Source organism: Bombina bombina, chromosome 12 (genome assembly GCF_027579735.1).
Source record: "Bombina bombina isolate aBomBom1 chromosome 12, aBomBom1.pri, whole genome shotgun sequence".
Taxonomy (NCBI): domain Eukaryota; kingdom Metazoa; phylum Chordata; class Amphibia; order Anura; family Bombinatoridae; genus Bombina; species Bombina bombina.
The window spans coordinates 2,081,402-2,106,584 of NC_069510.1; the positions used below are offsets into that span (position 1 = coordinate 2,081,402).

General features: G+C 40.3%; 1 protein-coding gene across 1 annotated transcript in view; it reads left to right on the top strand.

Moving 5' to 3' along the window:
- The window catches only part of GARNL3 (GTPase activating Rap/RanGAP domain like 3), a gene marked incomplete at its 5' end in the record, with an annotated part of 730,206 nt that overhangs the window by 190,973 nt on the left and 514,050 nt on the right, over positions 1-25,183 (top strand). The window lies entirely within an intron of this gene.

A 25,183-nucleotide genomic window follows, 5' to 3' on the forward strand; every position in this document is an offset into this window, starting at 1 on the left:
AGCCTGCTGTAGATAAGGACCAGAGCTTCGTGTGCACTAAAAATGACAGTGGTAAATTTAAAGACACAGTAGCTTAATTTAGTGCCTAAAACTGTATGTAGTGTTATCTGGTGTATGCAACTATTTTGCCAGGCTATGTGACCCATGTACATGATCATGCTAATAACCTGCTGGTTATGATGGTACAAGTTATTTACCCAACAGAACCTTTGTCTTCCGTGCTCACCTTAGTTGCAGAAATCTGCTTCCAGTAGTTGGGGCCCATCCAAGGCAGTGGAAGAACAGTGCCAAGGATATGTATAGTAGACATGTGCATGGCGAAAAAATTCAGTTCGGATCGATTTGGATTTTTTCGAATTTCGGTTTGGATCGATTCGAATTCGGAAAAATTCAAATCAATTCGGTTCGGATTCGTTTCGAATTTGAATAAATTCGGCTGGATTCGGTTCGGTTCGGTTCGGAAATTCGGAATTTAACCTAATATACTGTACAATACTAGTGTAATCCATGGCCATCCGAATCTATCGAATAAATCCGAATAAATCCGAACTAATTCGGATTTATTCGGTAGATTCGGCACTATTTTAATTCGGAAATTCGAATCGATCCGAATCCTGAATTTTACGAATTCGGACAAATTTCCGAATCGATCTGAAACTAATCGCACATTTCTAATGTATAGGAGCAGCACACTGTAAACCAGGGGATTGGAGGCATGCATATATTTCACCTGGGAGGCTGGTGGCATCTCCGCACAGGGAGAAGATTTTCACTGCCTATCTGAACTCCTGTCTACTCTTCTGCCCTGTTTCTAGCTTCTATGAGGGGTCTCAGACCAGTTAGATGACTCTTGTCAATCGACTTTATAGATCAGCACTTAATGTTTCACCATCATCTCCTTGCTGGAGGCAAAAACTGAGGGATCATGCAAAAGTGAGAGGGATTAAAGCTTTGTTGTGTGGAGTCTTCCGCCTTCTCCTAGATGACTTTAATCCCACATGCAATGGCTTGTGGACTCTCAATATATTATGAAAGAAACACCTGTTTCATATAAGTGTTGATGAGCTTAGGACATTTTTGCCAGGAGGATTTAAAACTGGCACATCATGAGTACTATGGGAGAATTAGAAAACCAGGACAAGCAAAGGATGAGGATTTAACTAACTCTTAAAGATCAAATGTAGCCCTGTTTGATGGTTCTGGAGAACTAAGAGGTGGCTTGATATCAGCTGTAATGAATTGTCTTCTGCTTATTATGCTGTCACAGTGAGAGACGATAATAATGTATTCCTTCTTCCTGTTCCCGCACCTTACAAGCTGTTGTGTATGGTATTATTTGCACTTTTTATTACATGTGTTAAGGTGTTCAAAATATGCAAAGTCATGAATTATTTATGTCACATTATTCTCAGTTCCCAGTAGGTGCTATGCCATTTGTTTGTCCCAGCACACACACAAATATTGTAAAGATTGTTTCTATTATTGCTATTTGTATAACTAATTATGGGGGAAATGGAAATATGTTAATTTAAGAGAACAGGGAGAATTTAAGAAAAATAAAAACATAATAACATTATTTGAAAGGTCTGCCTATACCATACAGAGCTATGCACAATATATTATACATATATATATAAATAACAATCTGGTCTTAAAATGAGGTAAATACAACCTCAGATGAACAACACATGATGATATATTACACTGTGTCATGGAGAAGCCATGTGTGCAAAACTAAGCGCACCCTTACTGCTTCCATAGGAATTAAGTAGCAGCCAGGTGCAGCTCATCAAATGCACAGCACAACACCTGAGAAGAACTCAAGTTAGAAAAGCAGCGCTTACACTAAGATAGGTTAACAACTGAACAACCTACTTAAAAATTGGAAAGCCAGTAGGGCACCGGGGTTTGCTCTGGTTCTTCAGGGCGTTCAGGATCAAATTACTTATGAATCATATCATCTTCAGGCTGCGTCAGAGAAAAGAATAAAAAATATTCTGGTGGGATGGATACCTGTTATTAAAACATACTCTATTCCTCTCCAAAAATGGATTATTTTCCCGTTTTTATCTTCCATTAGTTTTGCGTAATTTGTGCTACTAGATATCTTTCCGCATGCATGGATCTCCAATATTGGCGAAGTGCATTAAACATTTTTCCCCCCTTCTGTAGGGAAGGTGAGGCAAGGAGGGGGTCAGATGAAACAAGGGGTCCCCCCCCCCTTTTTCCCCTCTCTCTCTCTTTTCGTTTTTGTTTTGTTGGGACTTGTTGGGTATCGTTGGTTTTGGTGTTCTTTTTAGGCTATTAATGAGGGGGAAAAAAGGTAACGGAGGAAATTTAAATTGTTCAGAATAGCGCAAAAACTTTTAGGTTGTATTCTGTTTTAAGTTCTGTTCTTACTGATTTGTTGCTTACACAGTTTTTGTCTTGTGATTATGTATAACAAGAGCAAAGTTATATTTCTTTTTTTTTATTTATATGAATGTGGACAGATTGTGTGTCTGTAAAAAGGACACAGAGGAAGTTATATTATTTAGACCTCTTATATAAATACTGTTTTGTTTTCCTCCTCATGATATGGTAGTCACCTAATCAGTTATCATTTTGGCATATTTATAACAAGAGCAATGCTATTCTTTATCCTGTATGTATATGGATTGTGCGATTTACTTTTGTTCCTCTGTTATTCTAGAAAAATAAAGATAAAAAAAACACAATAGAACAACCTTCAATAAAATTTATATCCGCCAAATTATATACCTAAAATTGTTGCAATGTTAATAATGCAATTACTTGAACCTATGTAGATTATTAAAAACACAGCAGCAGTAGACTCACAGCGTAATTAGAACAGCCTGACAAGCAGTGTTATATGCAACGAGACGAGCAGTGTTAAATGCAACGAGACGAGCAGTGTTATATGCAACGAGACAAGCAGTGTTATATGCAACGAGACAAGCAGTGTTATATGCAACGAGACAAGCAGTGTTATATGCAACGAGACGAGCAGTGTTATATGCAACGAGACGAGCAGTGTTATATGCAACGAGACAAGCAGTGTTATATGCAACGAGACGAGCAGTGTTATATGCAACGAGACGAGCAGTGTTATATGCAACGAGACGAGCAGTGTTATATGCAACGAGACAAGCAGTGTTATATGCAACGAGACAAGCAGTGTTATATGCAACGAGACAAGCAGTGTTATATGCAACGAGACGAGCAGTGTTATATGCAACGAGACAAGCAGTGTTATATGCAACGAGACAAGCAGTGTTATATGCAACGAGACGAGCAGTGTTATATGCAACGAGACGAGCAGTGTTATATGCAACGAGACAAGCAGTGTTATATGCAACGAGACGAGCAGTGTTATATGCAACGAGACGAGCAGTGTTATATGCAACGAGACAAGCAGTGTTATATGCAACGAGACGAGCAGTGTTATATGCAACGAGACGAGCAGTGTTATATGCAACGAGACAAGCAGTGTTATATGCAACGAGACGAGCAGTGTTATATGCAACGAGACAAGCAGTGTTATATGCAACGAGACGAGCAGTGTTATATGCAACGAGACAAGCAGTGTTATATGCAAGGAGACGAGCAGTGTTATATGCAACGAGACAAGCAGTGTTATATGCAACGAGACGAGCAGTGTTATATGCAACGAGACAAGCAGTGTTATATGCAACGAGACGAGCAGTGTTATATGCAACGAGACGAGCAGTGTTATATGCAACGAGACAAGCAGTGTTATATGCAATGAGACGAGCAGTGTTATATGCAACGAGACAAGCAGTGTTATATGCAACGAGACGAGCAGTGTTATATGCAACGAGACAAGCAGTGTTATATGCAATGAGACGAGCAGTGTTATATGCAACGAGACGAGCAATGTTATATGCAACGAGACAAGCAGTGTTATATGCAATGAGACGAGCAGTGTCATATGCAACGAGACAAGCAGTGTTAAATGCAACGAGACAAGCAGTGTTATATGCAACGAGACAAGCAGTGTTATATGCAACGAGACAAGCAGTGTTATATGCAATGAGACGAGCAGTGTCATATGCAACGAGACAAGCAGTGTTATATGCAGTGAGACAAGCAGTGTTATATGCAACGAGACAAGCAGTGTTATATGCAACGAGACGAGCAGTGTTATATGCAACGAGACGAGCAGTGTTATATGCAACGAGACGAGCAGTGTTATATGCAATGAGACGAGCAGTGTTATATGCAACGAGACAAGCAGTGTTATATGCAACGAGACGAGCAGTGTTATATGCAACGAGACAAGCAGTGTTATATGCAATGAGACGAGCAGTGTTATATGCAACGAGACGAGCAATGTTATATGCAACGAGACAAGCAGTGTTATATGCAATGAGACGAGCAGTGTCATATGCAACGAGACGAGCAGTGTTAAATGCAACGAGACAAGCAGTGTTATATGCAACGAGACAAGCAGTGTTATATGCAACGAGACAAGCAGTGTTATATGCAACGAGACGAGCAGTGTTATATGCAACGAGATGAGCAGTGTTATATGCAACGAGACAAGCAGTGTTATATGCAATGAGACGAGCAGTGTTATATGCAACGAGACGAACAATGTTATATGCAACGAGACAAGCAGTGTTATATGCAATGAGACGAGCAGTGTCATATGCAACAAGACGAGCAGTGTTAAATGCAACGAGACAAGCAGTGTTATATGCAATGAGACAAGCAGTGTTATATGCAACGAGACAAGCAGTGTTATATGCAACAAGACAAGCAGTGTTATATGCAACGAGACAAGCAGTGTTATATGCAACGAGACGAGCAGTGTTATATGCAACGAGACGAGCAGTGTTATATGCAACGAGACAAGCAGTGTTATATGCAACAAGACAAGCAGTGTTATATGCAACAAGACAAGCAGTGTTATATGCAACGAGACGAGCAACGAGACAAGCAGTGTTATATGCAACGAGACAAGCAGTGTTATATGCAACGAGACGAGCAGTGTTATATGCAACGAGACAAGCAGTGTTATATGCAACGAGACAAGCAGTGTTATATGCAACGAGACAAGCAGTGTTATATGCAACAAGACAAGCAGTGTTATATGCAACAAGACAAGCAGTGTTATATGCAACGAGACGAGCAACGAGACAAGCAGTGTTATATGCAACGAGACAAGCAGTGTTATATGCAACGAGACAAGCAGTGTTATATGCAATGAGACAAGCAGTGTTATATGCAACAAGACAAGCAGTGTTATATGCAACGAGACGAGCAGTGTTATATGCAACGAGACAAGCAGTGTTATATGCAACGAGACAAGCAGTGTTATATGCAACGAGACAAGCAGTGTTATATGCAATGAGACGAGCAGTGTTATATGCAACGAGACAAGCAGTGTTATATGCAATGAGACGAGCAGTGTTATATGCATCGAGACAAGCAGTGTTATATGCAACAAGACAAGAAGTGTTATATGCAACGAGACAAGCAGTGTTATATGCAACGAGATGAGCAGTGTTATATGCAATGAGACAATCAGTGTTATATGCAACGAGACGAGCAGTGTTATATGCAACGAGACGAGCAGTGTTATATGCATCGAGACAAGCAGTGTTATATGCAACGAGACAAGCAGTGTTATATGCAACGAGACGAGCAGTGTTATATGCAACGAGACGAGCAGTGTTATATGCAACAAGACAAGCAGTGTTATATGCAATGAGACGAGCAGTGTTATATGCAACGAGACGAGCAATGTTATATGCAACGAGACAAGCAGTGTTATATGCAATGAGACGAGCAGTGTCATATGCAACAAGACGAGCAGTGTTAAATGCAACGAGACAAGCAGTGTTATATGCAATGAGACAAGCAGTGTTATATGCAACGAGACAAGCAGTGTTATATGCAACAAAACAAGCAGTGTTATATGCAACGAGACAAGCAGTGTTATATGCAACGAGACGAGCAGTGTTATATGCAACGAGACAAGCAGTGTTATATGCAACGAGACGAGCAGTGTTATATGCAACGAGACGAGCAGTGTTATATGCAACGAGACAAGCAGTGTTATATGCAACGAGACGAGCAGTGTTATATGCAACGAGACAAGCAGTGTTATATGCAACGAGACGAGCAGTGTTATATGCAACGAGACAAGCAGTGTTATATGCAACGAGACGAGCAGTGTTATATGCAACGAGACGAGCAGTGTTATATGCAACGAGACAAGCAGTGTTATATGCAACAAGACAAGCAGTGTTATATGCAACAAGACAAGCAGTGTTATATGCAACGAGACGAGCAACGAGACAAGCAGTGTTATATGCAACGAGACAAGCAGTGTTATATGCAACGAGACGAGCAGTGTTATATGCAACGAGACAAGCAGTGTTATATGCAACGAGACAAGCAGTGTTATATGCAACGAGACAAGCAGTGTTATATGCAACAAGACAAGCAGTGTTATATGCAACAAGACAAGCAGTGTTATATGCAACGAGACGAGCAACGAGACAAGCAGTGTTATATGCAACGAGATAAGCAGTGTTATATGCAACGAGACAAGCAGTGTTATATGCAATGAGACAAGCAGTGTTATATGCAACAAGACAAGCAGTGTTATATGCAACGAGACGAGCAGTGTTATATGCAACGAGACAAGCAGTGTTATATGCAACGAGACAAGCAGTGTTATATGCAACGAGACAAGCAGTGTTATATGCAATGAGACGAGCAGTGTTATATGCAACGAGACAAGCAGTGTTATATGCAATGAGACGAGCAGTGTTATATGCATCGAGACAAGCAGTGTTATATGCAACAAGACAAGAAGTGTTATATGCAACGAGACAAGCAGTGTTATATGCAACGAGATGAGCAGTGTTATATGCAATGAGACAATCAGTGTTATATGCAACGAGACGAGCAGTGTTATATGCAACGAGACGAGCAGTGTTATATGCATCGAGACAAGCAGTGTTATATGCAACGAGACAAGCAGTGTTATATGCAACGAGACGAGCAGTGTTATATGCAACGAGACGAGCAGTGTTATATGCAACAAGACAAGCAGTGTTATATGCAATGAGACGAGCAGTGTTATATGCAACGAGACGAGCAATGTTATATGCAACGAGACAAGCAGTGTTATATGCAATGAGACGAGCAGTGTCATATGCAACAAGACGAGCAGTGTTAAATGCAACGAGACAAGCAGTGTTATATGCAATGAGACAAGCAGTGTTATATGCAACGAGACAAGCAGTGTTATATGCAACAAAACAAGCAGTGTTATATGCAACGAGACAAGCAGTGTTATATGCAACGAGACGAGCAGTGTTATATGCAACGAGACAAGCAGTGTTATATGCAACGAGACGAGCAGTGTTATATGCAACGAGACGAGCAGTGTTATATGCAACGAGACAAGCAGTGTTATATGCAACGAGACGAGCAGTGTTATATGCAACGAGACAAGCAGTGTTATATGCAACGAGACGAGCAGTGTTATATGCAACGAGACAAGCAGTGTTATATGCAACGAGACGAGCAGTGTTATATGCAACGAGACGAGCAGTGTTATATGCAACGAGACAAGCAGTGTTATATGCAACGAGACGAGCAGTGTTATATGCAACGAGACAAGCAGTGTTATATGCAACGAGACGAGCAGTGTTATATGCAACGAGACGAGCAGTGTTATATGCAACAAGACAAGCAGTGTTATATGCAACGAGACAAGCAGTGTTATATGCAACGAGACAAGCAGTGTTATATGCAACGAGACAAGCAGTGTTATATGCAACAAGACAAGCAGTGTTATATGCAACAAGACAAGCAGTGTTATATGCAACGAGACGAGCAACGAGACAAGCAGTGTTATATGCAACGAGACAAGCAGTGTTATATGTAACAAGACAAGCAGTGTTATATGCAACGAGACAAGCAGTGTTATATGCAACAAGACAAGCAGTGTTATATGCAACGAGACGAGCAGTGTTATATGCAACGAGACAAGCAGTGTTATATGCAACGAGACAAGCAGTGTTATATGCAACGAGACAAGCAGTGTTATATGCAATGAGACGAGCAGTGTTATATGCAACGAGACAAGCAGTGTTATATGCAACGAGACGAGCAGTGTTATATGCAACGAGACAAGCAGTGTTATATGCAACGAGACAAGCAGTGTTATATGCAACAAGACAAGCAGTGTTATATGCAACGAGACAAGCAGTGTTATATGCAACGAGACAAGCAGTGTTATATGCAGCGAGACAAGCAATGTTATATGCAACGAGACGAGCAGTGTTATATGCAACAAGACAAGCAGTGTTATATGCAACGAGACAAGCAGTGTTATATGCAACGAGACGAGCAGTGTTATATGCAACGAGACAAGCAGTGTTATATGCAACGAGACGAGCAGTGTTATATGCAACGAGACAAGCAGTGTTATATGCAACGAGACAAGCAGTGTTATATGCAACGAGACGAGCAGTGTTATATGCAACGAGACGAGCAGTGTTATATGCAACGAGACGAGCAGTGTTATATGCAACGAGACAAGCAGTGTTATATGCAACGAGACAAGCAGTGTTATATGCAACGAGACAAGCAGTGTTATATGCAACAAGATGAGCAGTGTTATATGCAACAAGACAAGCAGTGTTATATGCAACGAGATAAGCAGTGTTATATGCAACGAGACAAGCAGTGTTATATGCAACAAGATGAGCAGTGTTATATGCAACAAGACGAGCAGTGTCATATGCAACGAGACAAGCAGTGTTATATTCAACGAGACGAGCAGTGTTATATGCAACGAGACAAGCAGTGTTATATGCAACGAGACGAGCAGTGTTATATGCAACGAGACGAGCAGTGTTATATGCAACGAGACAAGCAGTGTTATATGCAACGAGACAAGCAGTGTTATATGCAACGAGACAAGCAGTGTTATATGCAACAAGATGAGCAGTGTTATATGCAACGAGACAAGCAGTGTTATATGCAACGAGTCGAGCAGTGTTATATGCAACGAGACAAGAAGTGTTATATGCAACGAGACAAGCAGTGTTATATGCAACGAGACGAGCAGTGTTATATGCAACGAGACGAGCAGTGTTATATGCAACGAGACAAGCAGTGTTATATGCAACAAGACAAGCAGTGTTATATGCAACGAGATAAGCAGTGTTATATGCAACGAGACAAGCAGTGTTATATGCAACAAGATGAGCAGTGTTATATGCAACAAGACGAGCAGTGTCATATGCAACGAGACAAGCAGTGTTATATTCAACGAGACGAGCAGTGTTATATGCAACGAGACAAGCAGTGTTATATGCAACGAGACGAGCAGTGTTATATGCAACGAGACGAGCAGTGTTATATGCAACGAGACAAGCAGTGTTATATGCAACGAGACAAGCAGTGTTATATGCAACGAGACAAGCAGTGTTATATGCAACAAGACAAGCAGTGTTATATGCAACGAGACAAGCAGTGTTATATGCAACGAGACGAGCAGTGTTATATGCAACGAGACGAGCAGTGTTATATGCAACGAGACAAGCAGTGTTATATGCATCGAGACAAGCAGTGTTATATGCAACGAGACGAGCAGTGTTATATGCAACGAGACGAGCAGTGTTATATGCAACGAGACGAGCAGTGTTATATGCAACGAGACAAGCAGTGTTATATGCAATGAGACAAGCAGTGTTATATGCAACGAGACAAGCAGTGTTATATGCAACGAGACAAGCAGTGTTATATGCAACGAGACAAGCAGTGTTATATGCATAGAGACAAGCAGTGTTATATGCAACGAGACAAGCAGTGTTATATGCAAAGAGACAAGCAGTGTTATATGCAACGAGACAAGCAGTGTTATATGCAACGAGACAAGCAGTGTTATATGCAACGAGACGAGCAGTGTTATATGCAACGAGACGAGCAGTGTTATATGCAACGAGACGAGCAGTGTTATATGCAAAGAGACAAGCAGTGTTATATGCAACGAGACAAGCAGTGTTATATGCAACGAGACAAGCAGTGTTATATGCAACGAGACAAGCAGTGTTATATGCAACGAGACGAGCAGTGTTATATGCAACAAGACAAGCAGTGTTATATGCAACGAGACAAGCAGTGTTATATGCAACGAGACAAGCAGTGTTATATGCAACGAGACAAGCAGTGTTATATGCAACGAGACGAGCAGTGTTATATGCAACGAGACGAGCAGTGTTATATGCAACGAGACAAGCAGTGTTATATGCAACGAGACAAGCAGTGTTATATGCAACGAGACGAGCAGTGTTATATGCAACGAGACGAGCAGTGTTATATGCAACGAGACAAGCAGTGTTATATGCAACAAGACAAGCAGTGTTATATGCAACGAGACAAGCAGTGTTATATGCAACGAGACAAGCAGTGTTATATGCAACGAGACGAGCAGTGTTATATGCAACAGAGACAAGCAGTGTTATATGCAACGAGACAAGCAGTGTTATATGCAACGAGACAAGCAGTGTTATATGCAACGAGACAAGCAGTGTTATATGCAACGAGACAAGCAGTGTTATATGCAACGAGACAAGCAGTGTTATATGCAACGAGACAAGCAGTGTTATATGCAACGAGACAAGCAGTGTTATATGCAACGAGACAAGCAGTGTTATATGCAACGAGACAAGCAGTGTTATATGCAACGAGACAAGCAGTGTTATATGCAACGAGACAAGCAGTGTTATATGCAACGAGACAAGCAGTGTTATATGCAACGAGACAAGCAGTGTTATATGCAACGAGACAAGCAGTGTTATATGCAACGAGACAAGCAGTGTTATATGCAATGAGACAAGCAGTGTTATATGCAACAAGACAAGCAGTGTTATATGCAAAGAGACAAGCAGTGTTATATGCAATGAGACAAGCAGTGTTATATGCAACGAGACAAGCAGTGTTATATGCAACGAGATGAGCAGTGTTATATGCAACGAGACGAGCAGTGTTATATGCAACGAGACAAGCAGTGTTATATGCAACGAGACAAGCAGTGTTATATGCAACGAGACGAGCAGTGTTATATGCAACGAGACAAGCAGTGTTATATGCAACAAGACAAGCAGTGTTATATGCAATGAGACAAGCAGTGTTATATGCAACGAGACAAGCAGTGTTATATGCAAAGAGACAAGCAGTGTTATATGCAATGAGACAAGCAGTGTTATATGCAACGAGACAAGCAGTGTTATATGCAACGAGACAAGCAGTGTTATATGCAATGAGACAAGCAGTGTTATATGCAACGAGACAAGCAGTGTTATATGCAATGAGACAAGCAGTGTTATATGCAACGAGACGAGCAGTGTTATATGCAACGAGACAAGCAGTGTTATATGCAACAAGACAAGCAGTGTTATATGCAATGAGACAAGCAGTGTTATATGCAACGAGACAAGCAGTGTTATATGCAACGAGACGAGCAGTGTTATATGCAACGAGACAAGCAGTGTTATATGCAACGAGACAAGCAGTGTTATATGCAATGAGACAAGCAGTGTTATATGCAACGAGACAAGCAGTGTTATATGCAATGAGACAAGCAGTGTTATATGCAACAAGACAAGCAGTGTTATATGCAAAGAGACAAGCAGTGATATATACAATGAGACAAGCAGTGTTATATGCAACGAGACAAGCAGTGTTATATGCAACGAGACGAGCAGTGTTATATGCAACGAGACGAGCAGTGTTATATGCAACGAGACAAGCAGTGTTATATGCAATGAGACAAGCAGTGTTATATGCAACGAGATGAGCAGTGTTATATGCAACGAGACAAGCAGTGTTATATGCAACGAGACGAGCAGTGTTATATGCAACGAGACAAGCAGTGTTATATGCAACGAGACAAGCAGTGTTATATGCAACGAGACGAGCAGTGTTATATGCAACGAGACAAGCAGTGTTATATGCAACGAGACAAGCAGTGTTATATGCAGCGAGACAAGCAGTGTTATATGCATCGAGACAAGCAGTGTTATATGCAACGAGACAAGCAGTGTTATATGCAGCGAGACAAGCAGTGTTATATGCATCGAGACAAGCAGTGTTATATGCAACGAGACAAGCAGTGTTATATGCAAAGAGACAAGCAGTGTTATATGCAATGAGACAAGCAGTGTTATATGCAACGAGACAAGCAGTGTTATATGCAACGAGACAAGCAGTGTTATATGCAATGAGGCAAGCAGTGTTATATGAAACGAGACAAGCAGTGTTATATGCAACAAGATAAGCAGTGTTATATGCAACGAGTCGAGCAGTGTTATATGCAACGAGACAAGCAGTGTTATATGCAACGAGACGAGCAGTGTTATATGCAACGAGACAAGCAGTGTTATATGCAACGAGACAAGCAGTGTTATATGCAACGAGATAAGCAGTGTTATATGCAACGAGAAAAGCAGTGTTATATGCAACGAGACAAGCAGTGTTATATGCAACGAGATAAGCAGTGTTATATGCAACGAGTCGAGCAGTGTTATATGCAATGAGACAAGCAGTGTTATATGCAACGAGACAAGCAGTGTTATATGCAACGAGACGAGCAGTGTTATATGCAACAAGACAAGCAGTGTTATATGCAACGAGACAAGCAGTGTTATATGCAATGAGACGAGCAGTGTTATATGCAACGAGACAAGCAGTGTTATATGCAACAAGACAAGCAGTGTTATATACAACGAGACAAGCAGTGTTATATGCAACAAGACAAGCAGTGTTATATGCAACGAGACGAGCAGTGTTATATGCAACGAGACAAGCAGTGTTATATGCAACGAGACAAGCAGTGTTATATGCAACGAGACAAGCAGTGTTATATGCATCGAGACAAGCAGTGTTATATGCAACGAGACAAGCAGTGTTATATGCAACGAGACAAGCAGTGTTATATGCAATGAGACAAGCAGTGTTATATGCAACGAGACAAGCAGTGTTATATGCAATGAGACAAGCAGTGTTATATGCAACAAGACAAGCAGTGTTATATGCAAAGAGACAAGCAGTGTTATATGCAACAAGACAAGCAGTGTTATATGCAACGAGACAAGCAGTGTTATATGCAACGAGACGAGCAGTGTTATATGCAACGAGACGAGCAGTGTTATATGCAACGAGACAAGCAGTGTTATATGCAACGAGACAAGCAGTGTTATATGCAACGAGACAAGCAGTGTTATATGCAACGAGATGAGCAGTGTTATATGCAACGAGACGAGCAGTGTTATATGCAACGAGACAAGCAGTGTTATATGCAACGAGACAAGCAGTGTTATATGCAACGAGACGAGCAGTGTTATATGCAACGAGACAAGCAGTGTTATATGCAACGAGACAAGCAGTGTTATATGCATCGAGACAAGCAGTGTTATATGCAACGAGACAAGCAGTGTTATATGCAAAGAGACAAGCAGTGTTATATGCAATGAGACAAGCAGTGTTATATGCAACGAGACAAGCAGTGTTATATGCAACGAGACAAGCAGTGTTATATGCAATGAGACAAGCAGTGTTATATGCAACGAGACAAGCAGTGTTATATGCAACAAGATAAGCAGTGTTATATGCAACGAGTCGAGCAGTGTTATATGCAACGAGACAAGCAGTGTTATATGCAACGAGACGAGCAGTGTTATATGCAACGAGACAAGCAGTGTTATATGCAACGAGACAAGCAGTGTTATATGCAACGAGATAAGCAGTGTTATATGCAACGAGACAAGCAGTGTTATATGCAACGAGACAAGCAGTGTTATATGCAACGAGACGAGCAGTGTTATATGCAACGAGACAAGCAGTGTTATATGCAACGAGACAAGCAGTGTTATATGCAACGAGACAAGCAGTGTTATATGCAACAAGACAAGCAGTGTTATATGCAATGAGACAAGCAGTGTTATATGCAACGAGATAAGCAGTGTTATATGCAACGAGTCGAGCAGTGTTATATGCAACGAGACAAGCAGTGTTATATGCAACGAGACGAGCAGTGTTATATGCAACGATACGAGCAGTGTTATATGCAACAAGACAAGCAGTGTTATATGCAACGAGACGAGCAGTGTTATATGCAACGAGACAAGCAGTGTTATATGCAACGAGACAAGCAGTGTTATATGCAACGAGACGAGCAGTGTTATATGCAACGAGACGAGCAGTGTTATATGCAACAAGACAAGCAGTGTTATATGCAACGAGACAAGCAGTGTTATATGCAACGAGACAAGCAGTGTTATATGCATCGAGACAAGCAATGTTATATGCAATGAGACAAGCAGTGTTATATGCAACAAGTCGAGCAGTGTTATATGCAACGAGACAAGCAGTGTTATATGCAACGAGACAAGCAGTGTTATATGCAACGAGACGAGCAGTGTTATATGCAACGAGACGAGCAGTGTTATATGCAACAAGACAAGCAGTGTTATATGCAACAAGACAAGCAGTGTTATATGCAACGAGACAAGCAGTGTTATATGCAGTGAGACAAGCAGTGTTATATGCAACGAGACGAGCAGTGTTATATGCAACGAGACAAGCAGTGTTATATGCAATGAGACGAGCAGTGTTATATGCAACAAGACAAGCAGTGTTATATGCAACGAGACAAGCAGTGCTACATGCAACGAGACAAGCAGTGTTATATGCAATGAGACAAGCAGTGTTATATGCAACGTGACAAGCAGTGTTATATGCAACGAGACAAGCAGTGTTATATGCAATGAGACAAGCAACGAGACAAGCAGTGTTATATGCAACGAGACAAGCAGTGTTATATGCAACGAGACAAGCAGTGTTATATGCAACGAGACAAGCAGTGTTATATGCAACGAGACGAGCATTGTTAATAAAGCATGATGTTATTTTGACAGTAAGTTAAGCAGTCCAGGTTAAATAAGCAAAAGCTTTTCTTACGGTTAGTAGACCTCAAAGAGCAACGTCTCAATCAGGGTTAAAGCAGTCCACAAATCATGAAAACCCAGCCTGCTGTAAAGAATTCTGCCGCTTCTAGTCCCGTGTGTTCCTCCTCCACGAGCAAATGAGTAGATCTAAGATATTTGAAACAAAAGAAACAGCACAACCCAAATTCAAGGTGTTTTTTATTCACAGCATAAAAACACATTAAAATTACTTACTAGAAATAAGTTCTTTCAAGCAAAAAGAAGTCCAGTCCAGTGTTGGTCCTCGCATTTGCCACTGTTCCCACAACCTTCCAGCAAGGAATCCTAGCCATTCTGCTACCTTCCTAAAGAAACATAGCCGCTGAACGGCGCTGCCGTCTCTACAGAACCCAGTGCTACTTGACACCCTCACAACCTCTCAGTATCACCACGCTAACCTAGCAAACACTCTTGAGGAAGCTGGATTCACTGATAGCCCCGCATAACAGAAGGTGTGTCTTACCGCAGCAGCTCGTCTCTCACTCTGTAAGCAAACCAGCCTCTGACAATCCCCGCTTGCACACGGACAGACTTACCCCAGCTGCTCGATACTTATGCTGTGAGTATTTCATTCCTCCGGAAGTCTGAGCAGATCGTCCTCTGACCGCTATTCCTCACCCGATCACCTAGAGGACTCTGTGTCTTGTCAAACCCTGCTCCGGGCACATAAGCCAATTGCTCCTGGGACGTTTCGTGAATCTCGCAGTGTGTCATTGACCTCACCACAGTTCCTCAGCCGTTGGCCTGTAAACAGAGACTTCGCTCTCACGCTGCATACTGAGCGTGTACTTAAACTGTCAGCTCCTTAGCTTAGGGCTGAAGCAGCACTAAAGTTCTTTCACATATTAATCTCTTGTCAGTTAATACAGACAAGCAGATATAAACTCTTTCTAGTAAACATCTCTGCCTAGTAATTAGTTACCCTGTGCCTCAATACATTGTAACAATTATATTGGCATACAAATTAGAGTTAATCTGCACTTGTGATCTACAACATTAATATCGATTCAACGTTCCTTACAGTGGGTGAGTGCTAGCGACAGCTCTGAGCCGTCGTCAACACCTGACTGTGAAAAATTGCAATGGCTCAGAACCGTCGTTAGCACTCAAAGGATTAAAGTTCATATTTTTACCGTCTGTACACACTTAATAATTTATAGGTCACATAAAGCATGACATAATACAATAATAAAATACATTGAGAGTGCATTCATAATTTACAATAATAAATTACATTAAAAACACAGTTCATAATTCAAATATTAAATATATGCGTGAACGAATGCAATTGTAGCCACCCACGTAAATTACATCAGAAACACAGTTAGTAATCCAACTGTTAAAGATGTGTGTGTAAATGGATGCAATTGTAATCACCCACGTAAATTACATCAGAAACACAGTTAGTAATCCAACTGTTAAAGATGTGTGTGTAAATGGATGCAATTGTAATCACCCGTGCAAAAGACCTTATATTTATAGTAAATTAATAAAGAAAATTCATCTAAAAATACAAAAAAACAACTTTAAAAGAGAGAGAGGGGGGAATGTTACATACAACTCTCTGGAGGATGAGATACTGAATAGAAAAAGGTAGTGGAACCAAGAATAAAGTTTAACAGGAATGCCTGCACTTCTAAATCCACATTAGACCTAATGGAGTCAAACATTGAAGTCTGAAAAGCCATTCTTTTCTATCTGAGGGCTCTGAATCTATTTTTAGTGTTAGGAGGGGAGAGACCCCTAATATCATTACCATGAACTGCCCTAAAATGGTTAGGTACACTATGCTTATTAAAATAGTTTTTTATATTATAAAGATGTTAATTAAATCTAGTACTGATTTTTCGTTTAGTGCGCCCAATGTAGATTAAATCACTTTTGTATCTTAAAAGGTACACTGTAAACATAGATTCACAATTGCATCTATGCTTTATCATGAAGTGTTCAGTGCCATTTTAATTTGCAAATGTGTTTCCCTTCTTCACATGTTGACGCATATTACATTTTCCCTTTTTGCATTTCTAAGTGCCCATAGGGATAGAGAGCCAATTGCTCAGATCATTTTTATGTATAGCACCTATAGGTTCTGCTCTCCTTAATTTGCTGGGTGTCAGAATATTCTTTACATTTTTCTTTTTCCTGAAGGTGATAACAGGTTTGTCCCCCATTACTTCACTTAACAAGGGGTCTGCCTTTAAAAGACCCCAATGTTTGTTAAACACTTTCCTAATTACATTAGCCCACTCATTGTAGGTAGTTATGAACCTTACTTGCTCCTTACATTGGATTGGTTCTTGGGTATTTTTATCTTTATTACCAACTAAAAGTGCCATTCTATCCATCTTAATAGCTTTGGATTTAGCTTTTTCCAGCCCTCCGTCCCTCTGTCATAACCTTTACTGATAAATTTATTTTCCAAGACCTCTGCCTCCTGTTCAAAATCAGAAAATTTTCTTCAGTTGCGTCTTATTCTGGTGTACTGACTAGTTGGAATATTTTATTTCCAGCTTCTTAGATGAGCACTCTTTGCGTCGTCTAAGCTGTTCTTATTAACCAATTTCCTGTGATTACATACCATTACCTTGTCTTCTGTATTATCTCTGGACAAACGTATGTCCAGAAATTCAATATCCTCATTTGAACTATTACCAGTAAACTTCAGATCATATCTATTAATATTGATATACTCAGAGAAGTTGGTCAAGGTCTCCTTCGAACCTTTCAAATTTTCTCTAAATGCGTTATTGTTCCATATGTAACATCTCTCAAAGTTATCCATAAACAAGTTCACATATGAAGGGGTGAACGTAGTCCTCCATTGCCATCCCCTTCACTTGCAAATAGAACTTGTCTTCAAATTCGAAATAATTGAGAGAGGATAAACTCTATAGAATCCAAAATAAATTTTAAATGGACCTCAGGAACATCATACCCTGTAAAAGCATGTTTAATTGCTTCAATACCCTTATTGTGTGGTATGTTGGTATATAAAGAGGACACATCATAACTCGCCTACCAGTAATCATCATCCCATTCCAAACCTTCGAAGATGTTGATAACCTCATCTGTGTCTTTTAAAAATGCCTTGGTCTTTTTTACAAGCAACTGAAGAAAATAATCAACATACTTCGAAAGGTTATGGCAGATGGAGTCTATCCCCGAAATGATAGGTCTTCCATGTTTTTTTTTAAGGTTCTTATGAACGTTTGGGAGGTGGTAAAAGGTGGGCACTGTAGGGGAATTCTGTGAGATAAAATTAAACTCATTCAAAGATAATACTCAATCTTTTGCAGCCTTTAATATGTCATTTAACTCATTTAGAAAGGACAGTGTAGGATAATTTTTTAACATTTTATAAGTGTCAGTATCTTTTAACAGGTTATGGGCCTCTAGAATATAATCCCGTCTATTCTGTATTACAAGCCCTCCGCCTTTATTGGCCGCTCTAATCACTACACCTGTATTGATATTTTAGAGGTGCTTTTCTTTCTTTCATATTCAAATTATCATTATACTTATTGACTTTACATGTTGAGAGTTCCTTATTCAGATCCTCACAAACAAGTCTATTTAATACAGATAATTGGTCACCTTGCATATTTACAGGGTAAAACGTAGATTTCCACTTAAAGTTGGTGTGCCTTATTTGTTTTTCTTCCTCCTCATAGTCAGATAAATTAAGCAGATCTTCAATATCAGGTTCTCCCTATCTCTGTTTCTCACTATTTTGGATAGCTGAAGGGTTTAATGTTTCTTTTAAAAATGTAATAGTATTTAAATCTGCCTCTTCTATATAAGGTTTGTTAGGTAGATCACACCCTCTTTTGTCCTTAAGATAGTATCTCTTCAGTGTCATTTTACGGACAAATTTTTGAACATCCATATAGATCTCAAATTTATTAGCTTTTCTCTTTGGTGCAAAATTTAACCCCTTACTTAAAAGTCTCATATCATCATTATTCAGTGTTATGTCTGACAGGTTAATAATCTCTTTTTTGAGGGACAATAACTCATCCGTCTTCTGTTTGGCACACTGTATTCCAGATCCCCCCGTCTTCCTCTTCTGTTTGGCACACTGTATTCCAGATCCCTCCGTCTTCCTCTTCTGTTTGGCACACTGTATTCCAGATCCCCCCTGTCTTCCTCTTCTGTTTGGCACACTGTATTCCAGATCCCTCCGTCTTCCTCTTCTGTTTGGCACACTGTATTCCAGATCCCTCCGTCTTCCTCTTCTGTTTGGCACACTGTATTCCAGATCCCCCCCGTCTTCCTCTTCTGTTTGGCACACTGTATTCCAGATCCCTCCGTCTTCCTCTTCTGTTTGGCACACTGTATTCCAGATCCCCCCCGTCTTCCTCTTCTGTTTGGCACACTGTATTCCAGATCCCCCCGTCTTCCTCTTCTGTTTGGCACACTGTATTCCAGATCCCCCCCGTCTTCCTCTTCTGTTTGGCACACTGTATTCCAGATCCCCCCTGTCTTCCTCTTCTGTTTGGCACACTGTATTCCAGATCCCCCCCTTCTTCCTCTTCTGTTTCTAGAGCTCTTTTTGAAGCTCTTCTCATGGTTTACCACCCATTCTCTGCCCCTTGATTTGGACATATCCCTATATCTGTGTTTATATGTCCCTGGCCAAAAAATGCTAATTAGTTAATGATGGTTTAGGTTTTGCCCCCAGTTTATTACAAACCGGTTCTCTTACTTCATCAGTCTGGTATTCATTCTGAAAAACCTCATATCTATTTGAGTAGCTACCGTGAGTGTCACTTTTATTTTTATGTTGGTTCTTAGTATTCCATTTTACAAAGTTTTTATTTTTACCTGTATTATGGATGCCCTTGATTAATTGATCATCAGCAAGTGTGACTACCTCTATAAAATCCGAAGTTTTAGCAGTTTGCTGATCTGGAGTATTCAGGTGAGTGTTAAAGGGACAGTCTAGTCCAAAATAAACTTTCATGATTCAGATAAAGAATGTAATTTTAAACAATTTTCCAATTTACTTTTATCACCAATTTTGCTTTGTTCTCTTAGTATTCTTAGTTAAAAGCTAAACCTAAGAGGTTCATATGCTAATTTCTAAGCCCTTGAAGGCCGCCGCCTCTTCTTTTAGGGCATTTTGACAGTTTTTCACTACTAGAGGGTGTTAGTTCACGTGTGTCATATAGATAACACTGTGCTCAAGCATGTGGAGTTAAGTTGAGCCAGCATCTGATTGGCTAAAATGGATGTCTGTCAAAAGAACTGAAATAAGGGGGCAGTTTGCAGAGGTTTAGATACAAGGTAATCACAGAGGTAAAAAGTGTATTTATATAACTGTGTTGGTTGTGCAAAACTAGGGAATAGGTAATAAAGGGATTATCTTTCTTTTTAAACAATACAAATTCTGGTGTAGACTGTCCCTTTAACACAATGCCAAGGAGGAAAGACATCAGCAATGATCTTAGAGAAGCTATTGTTGCTGCCCATCAATTTGGGAAGGGTTCTAAGGCCATTTACAAACAATTTAAAGTCTATCATTCTACAGTGATAAAGATTATTCATGATTGGAAAACATTCAAGACCTAATATTCCCAGGAGTGGATGCCCCAGCAAATTCACCCCAACGTCAGACTGTGCAATGCTCAGAGAAATTGCAAAAACTCAAAAGTTACATCTCAGACTCTATAGGCCTCAGTTCGTATGTTAACGTTCATGACAGTACAATTAGAAAAAGACTGAAAAGTACAGTTTGTAGGGAAGGGTAGCCATGAAAAAAGACTCTCTATAAAGAACATGGCAGCACGGCTTAAGTTTGCAAAGTTCCATCTCAACAAACCACAAGACTTCTGGATCAATGTCAATGATCAAAGTGGAGATTTTTGTCAATAATGCACAGAACCACATTTGGCGAAAACCAAACACAGCTTATCAGCACAAACACCTCATACCAACTGTCAAGCACGGTGGTGGAGTGGTGATGATTTTGGCTTGTTTTGCAGCCACAAGACCTGAGCAACGTGCAGTCATTGTGGCCCATTTATCAAGCTCCGAACTGAGCTTGTGGGCCCGTGTTTCTGGCGAGTCTTCAGACTCGCCAGAAACAGCAGTTATGAAGCAGCGGTCTAAAGACCACTGCTCCATAACCCTGTCTGCCTGCTCTGATGAGGCGGACAGGAATCGCCTGGAATTCAACCTGATCGAGTACGATCGGGTTGATTGACACCTCCCTTCTGGCAGCCGATTGGCCGCGAGTCAGCAGGGGGCGGCGTTGCACCAGCAGCTCTTGTGAGCTGCTGGTGCAATGTTAAATGCGGATAGCGTGTTGCACTGTCGGATCCGGTCCGCAAGACCTTTGATAAATAGGCCCCATTGAGTAGACCATGAATTCCTCTGTGAACCAAAGCATTCTAGAGTCAAATGTGAGGGCATCTGTCCAACAGCTAAAGCTTGGCCTGAAATTTAGTCATGCAACAGGACAATGATCCCAAACACACCAGCAAATCTACACCGCAGAATGGCTGAAAACGAAAAGAATCAAGGTGTTGCAATGGCCCAGTCAAAGTTCAGACCTCAACCCGATTGAAATGCTTTGGCGGGACCTTAAGAGAGCTGTGAAAAAACATATGTCTGCAAACCTCAATGAACTGAAGCAACGTTGTAAAGAAGAGAGGGCCAAAGTTCCTCCACATCAATGTGAGAGACTGATATTCATACCGAAAACTATTACTGTAAGTTATTGCTGCTAAAGGTGGTTCTACAAGCTATTGAATCATAAGGTGTTTTTCACACATGGCTTCTCCATTTTGGCTTTATTTTTGTTATGTTTTGTTTTATGTTTGTTGTATTTACATTAATTTAAGACCTGCTAAGGACCAGATTGTTATTCTGTCCTGATACGTAAAAACTTACCGCTAGATTTAGAGTTCTGCGGCCAAAGGGGTTCGTTAGCTACGCATGCTTTTTTTCTCCCGCACCTTTTAAATACCGCTGGTATTTAGAGTTCACAGAAGGGCTGCGTTAGGCTCCAAAAAGGGAGCGTAGAGCATAATTTACCGCCACTGCAACTCTCAATACCAGCGGTGCTTACAGACACGGCCGTGCACGATTCCCCCATAGGAAACAATGGGGCCGTTTGAGCTGAAAAAAACCTAACACCTGCAAAAAAGCAACGTTCAGCTCCTAACGCAGCCCCATTGTTTCCTATGGGGAAACACTTCCTAAGTCTGCACCTAACACCCTAACATGTACCCCGAGTCTAAACACCCCTAGCCTTACATTTATTAACCCCTAATCTGCTGCCCCCGCTATCGCTGACCCCTGCATATTATTATTATTAACCCCTAATCTGCCGCTCTGTACATCGCCGCCACCTACGTTATCCCTATCTACCCCTAATCTGCTGCCCCTAACACCGCCCACCCCTATATTATATTTATTAACTGCTAATCTGCCCCCCCCAACGTCGCCGCCACCTACCTACAATTATTAACCCCTAATCTGCCAACCGGACCTCACCGCTACTATAATAAAGTTATTAACCTAATCCGCCTCACTCCCACCTCAATAACCCTATAATAAATAGTATTAACCCCTAATCTGCCCTCCCTAACATCACCGACACCTAACTTAAAGTATTAACCCCTAATCTGCCGACCGGACTTCACCGCTACTCTATTAAATTTATTAACCCCTAAAGCTAAGTCTAACACTAACACCCCCCTAAATTAATTATAATTTTTATCTAACGAAATAAATTATTTCTTATTAAATAAATTATTCCTATTTAACGCTAAATACTTGCTGTAAAATAAACCCTAATATAGCTACAATATAAATTATAATGATATTGTAGCTATTTTAGGATTAATATTTATTTTACAGGCAACTTTGTATTTATTTTAACCAGGTACAATAGCTATTAAATAGTTAATAACTATTTAATAGCTACCTAGTTAAAATAATTACAAAATTACCTGTAAAATAAATCCTAACCTAAGTTACAATTAAACCTAATACTACACTATCAATAAATTAATTAAATACAATACCTACAATTAAATACAATTAAATAAACTAACTAAAGTACAAAAAATAAAAAAAGAACTAAGTTACAAAAAATAAAAAAATAATTGACAAACATTAGAAAAAGATTACAACAATTTTAAGCTAATTACACCTACTCTAAGCCCCCTAATAAAATAACAAAGCCCCCCAAAATAAAAAAATGCCCTACCCTATTCTAAAATAAAAATAGAAAAGCTCTTTTACCTTACCAGCCCTTAAAAGGGCCTTTTGCGGGGCATGCCCCAAAGAATTCTGCTCTTTTGCCTGTAAAAAAAAAAACATACAATACCCCCCCGCCCAACATTACAACCCACCACCCACATACCCCTAATCTAACCCAAACCCCCCTTAAATTAACCTAACACTAAGCCCCTGAAGATCTCCCTACCTTATCTTCACCACGCCGGGTATCACCGATCCATCCAGAGGAGCCTCCAAAGTCTTCATCCAAGCCCAAGCGGGGGCTGAAGAAGTCCATCATCGGGCTGAAGAGGTCCATCATCCGGCTGAAGAGGTCCATCATCCGGCTGAAGAGGTCCATTATCCGGCTGAAGAGATCCATCATCCGGCTGAAGAGGTCCATCATCGGGCTAAAGAGATCCATCATCCGGCTGAAGTCTTCTATCAAGCGGCATCTTCAATCTTCTTTCTTCCGGATCCATCTTCATCCCGCCAATGCGGAACATCCATCCTGGCCGACGACTTCTCGACGAATGATGGTTCCTTTAAATGACGTCATCCAAGATGGCGTCCCTCGAATTCTGATTGGCTGATAGGATTCTATCAGCCAATCGGAATTAAGGTAGGAAAATTCTGATTGGCTGATGGAATCAGCCAATCAGATTCAAGTTCAATCCGATTGGCTGATCCAATCAGCCAATCAGATTGAGCTCGCATTCTATTGGCTGATCGGAACAGCCAATAGAATGCGAGCTCAATCTGATTGGCTGATTCCATCAGCCAATCAGAATTTTCCTACCTTAATTCCGATTGGCTGATAGAATCCTATCAGCCAATCGGAATTCGAGGGACGCCATCTTGGATGACGTCATTTAAAGGAACCGTCATTCGTCGGGAAGTCGTCGGCCAGGATGGATGTTCTGCATAGAAGACTTCAGCCGGATGATGGATCTCTTCAGCCCGATGATGGACCTCTTCAGCCCAATGATGGACCTCTTCAGCCCGATGATGGACCTCTTCAGCCAGATGATGGACCTCTTCAGCCGGATGATGGACCTCTTCAGCCGGATGATGGACCTCTTCAGCCCGATGATGGACTTCTTCAGCCCCCGCTTGGGCTTGGATGAAGACTTCGGAGGCTCCTCTGGACGGATCGGTGATACCCGGTGTGGTGAAGATAAGGTAGGGAGATCTTAGGGGGCTTAGTGTTAGGTTTCTTTAAGGGGGGTTTGGGTTAGATTAGGGGTATGTGGGTGGTGGGTTGTAATGTTGGGGGGGTATTGTATGTTTTTTTTTACAGGCAAAAGAGCAGAATTCTTTGGGGCATGCCCCGCAAAAGGCCCTTTTAAGGGCTGGTAAGGTAAAAGAGCTTTTCTATTTTTATTTTAGAATAGGGTAGGGCATTTTTTTTATTTTGGGGGGCTTTGTTATTTTATTAGGGGGCTTAGAGTAGGTGTAATTAGCTTAAAATTGTTGTAATCTTTTTCTAATGTTTGTAAATTATTTTTTTATTTTTTGTAACTTAGTTCTTTTTTATTTTTTTGTACTTTAGTTAGTTTATTTAATTGTATTTATTTGTAGGTATTTGTATGTAATTAATTTATTGATAGTGCAGTATTAGGTTTAATTGTAACTTAGGTTAGGATTTATTTTACAGGTAATTTTGTAATTATTTTAACTAGGTAGCTATTAAATAGTTATTAACTATTTAATAGCTATTATACCAGGTTAAAATAAATACAAAGTTGCCTGTAAAATAAATATTAATCCTAAAATAGCTACAATATAATTATAATTTATATTGTAGCTATATTAGGGTTTATTTTAAAGGTAAGTATTTAGCTTTAAATAGGAATAATTTATTTAATAAGAGTTAATTTATTTCGTTAGATAAAAATTATATTTAATTTAGGGGG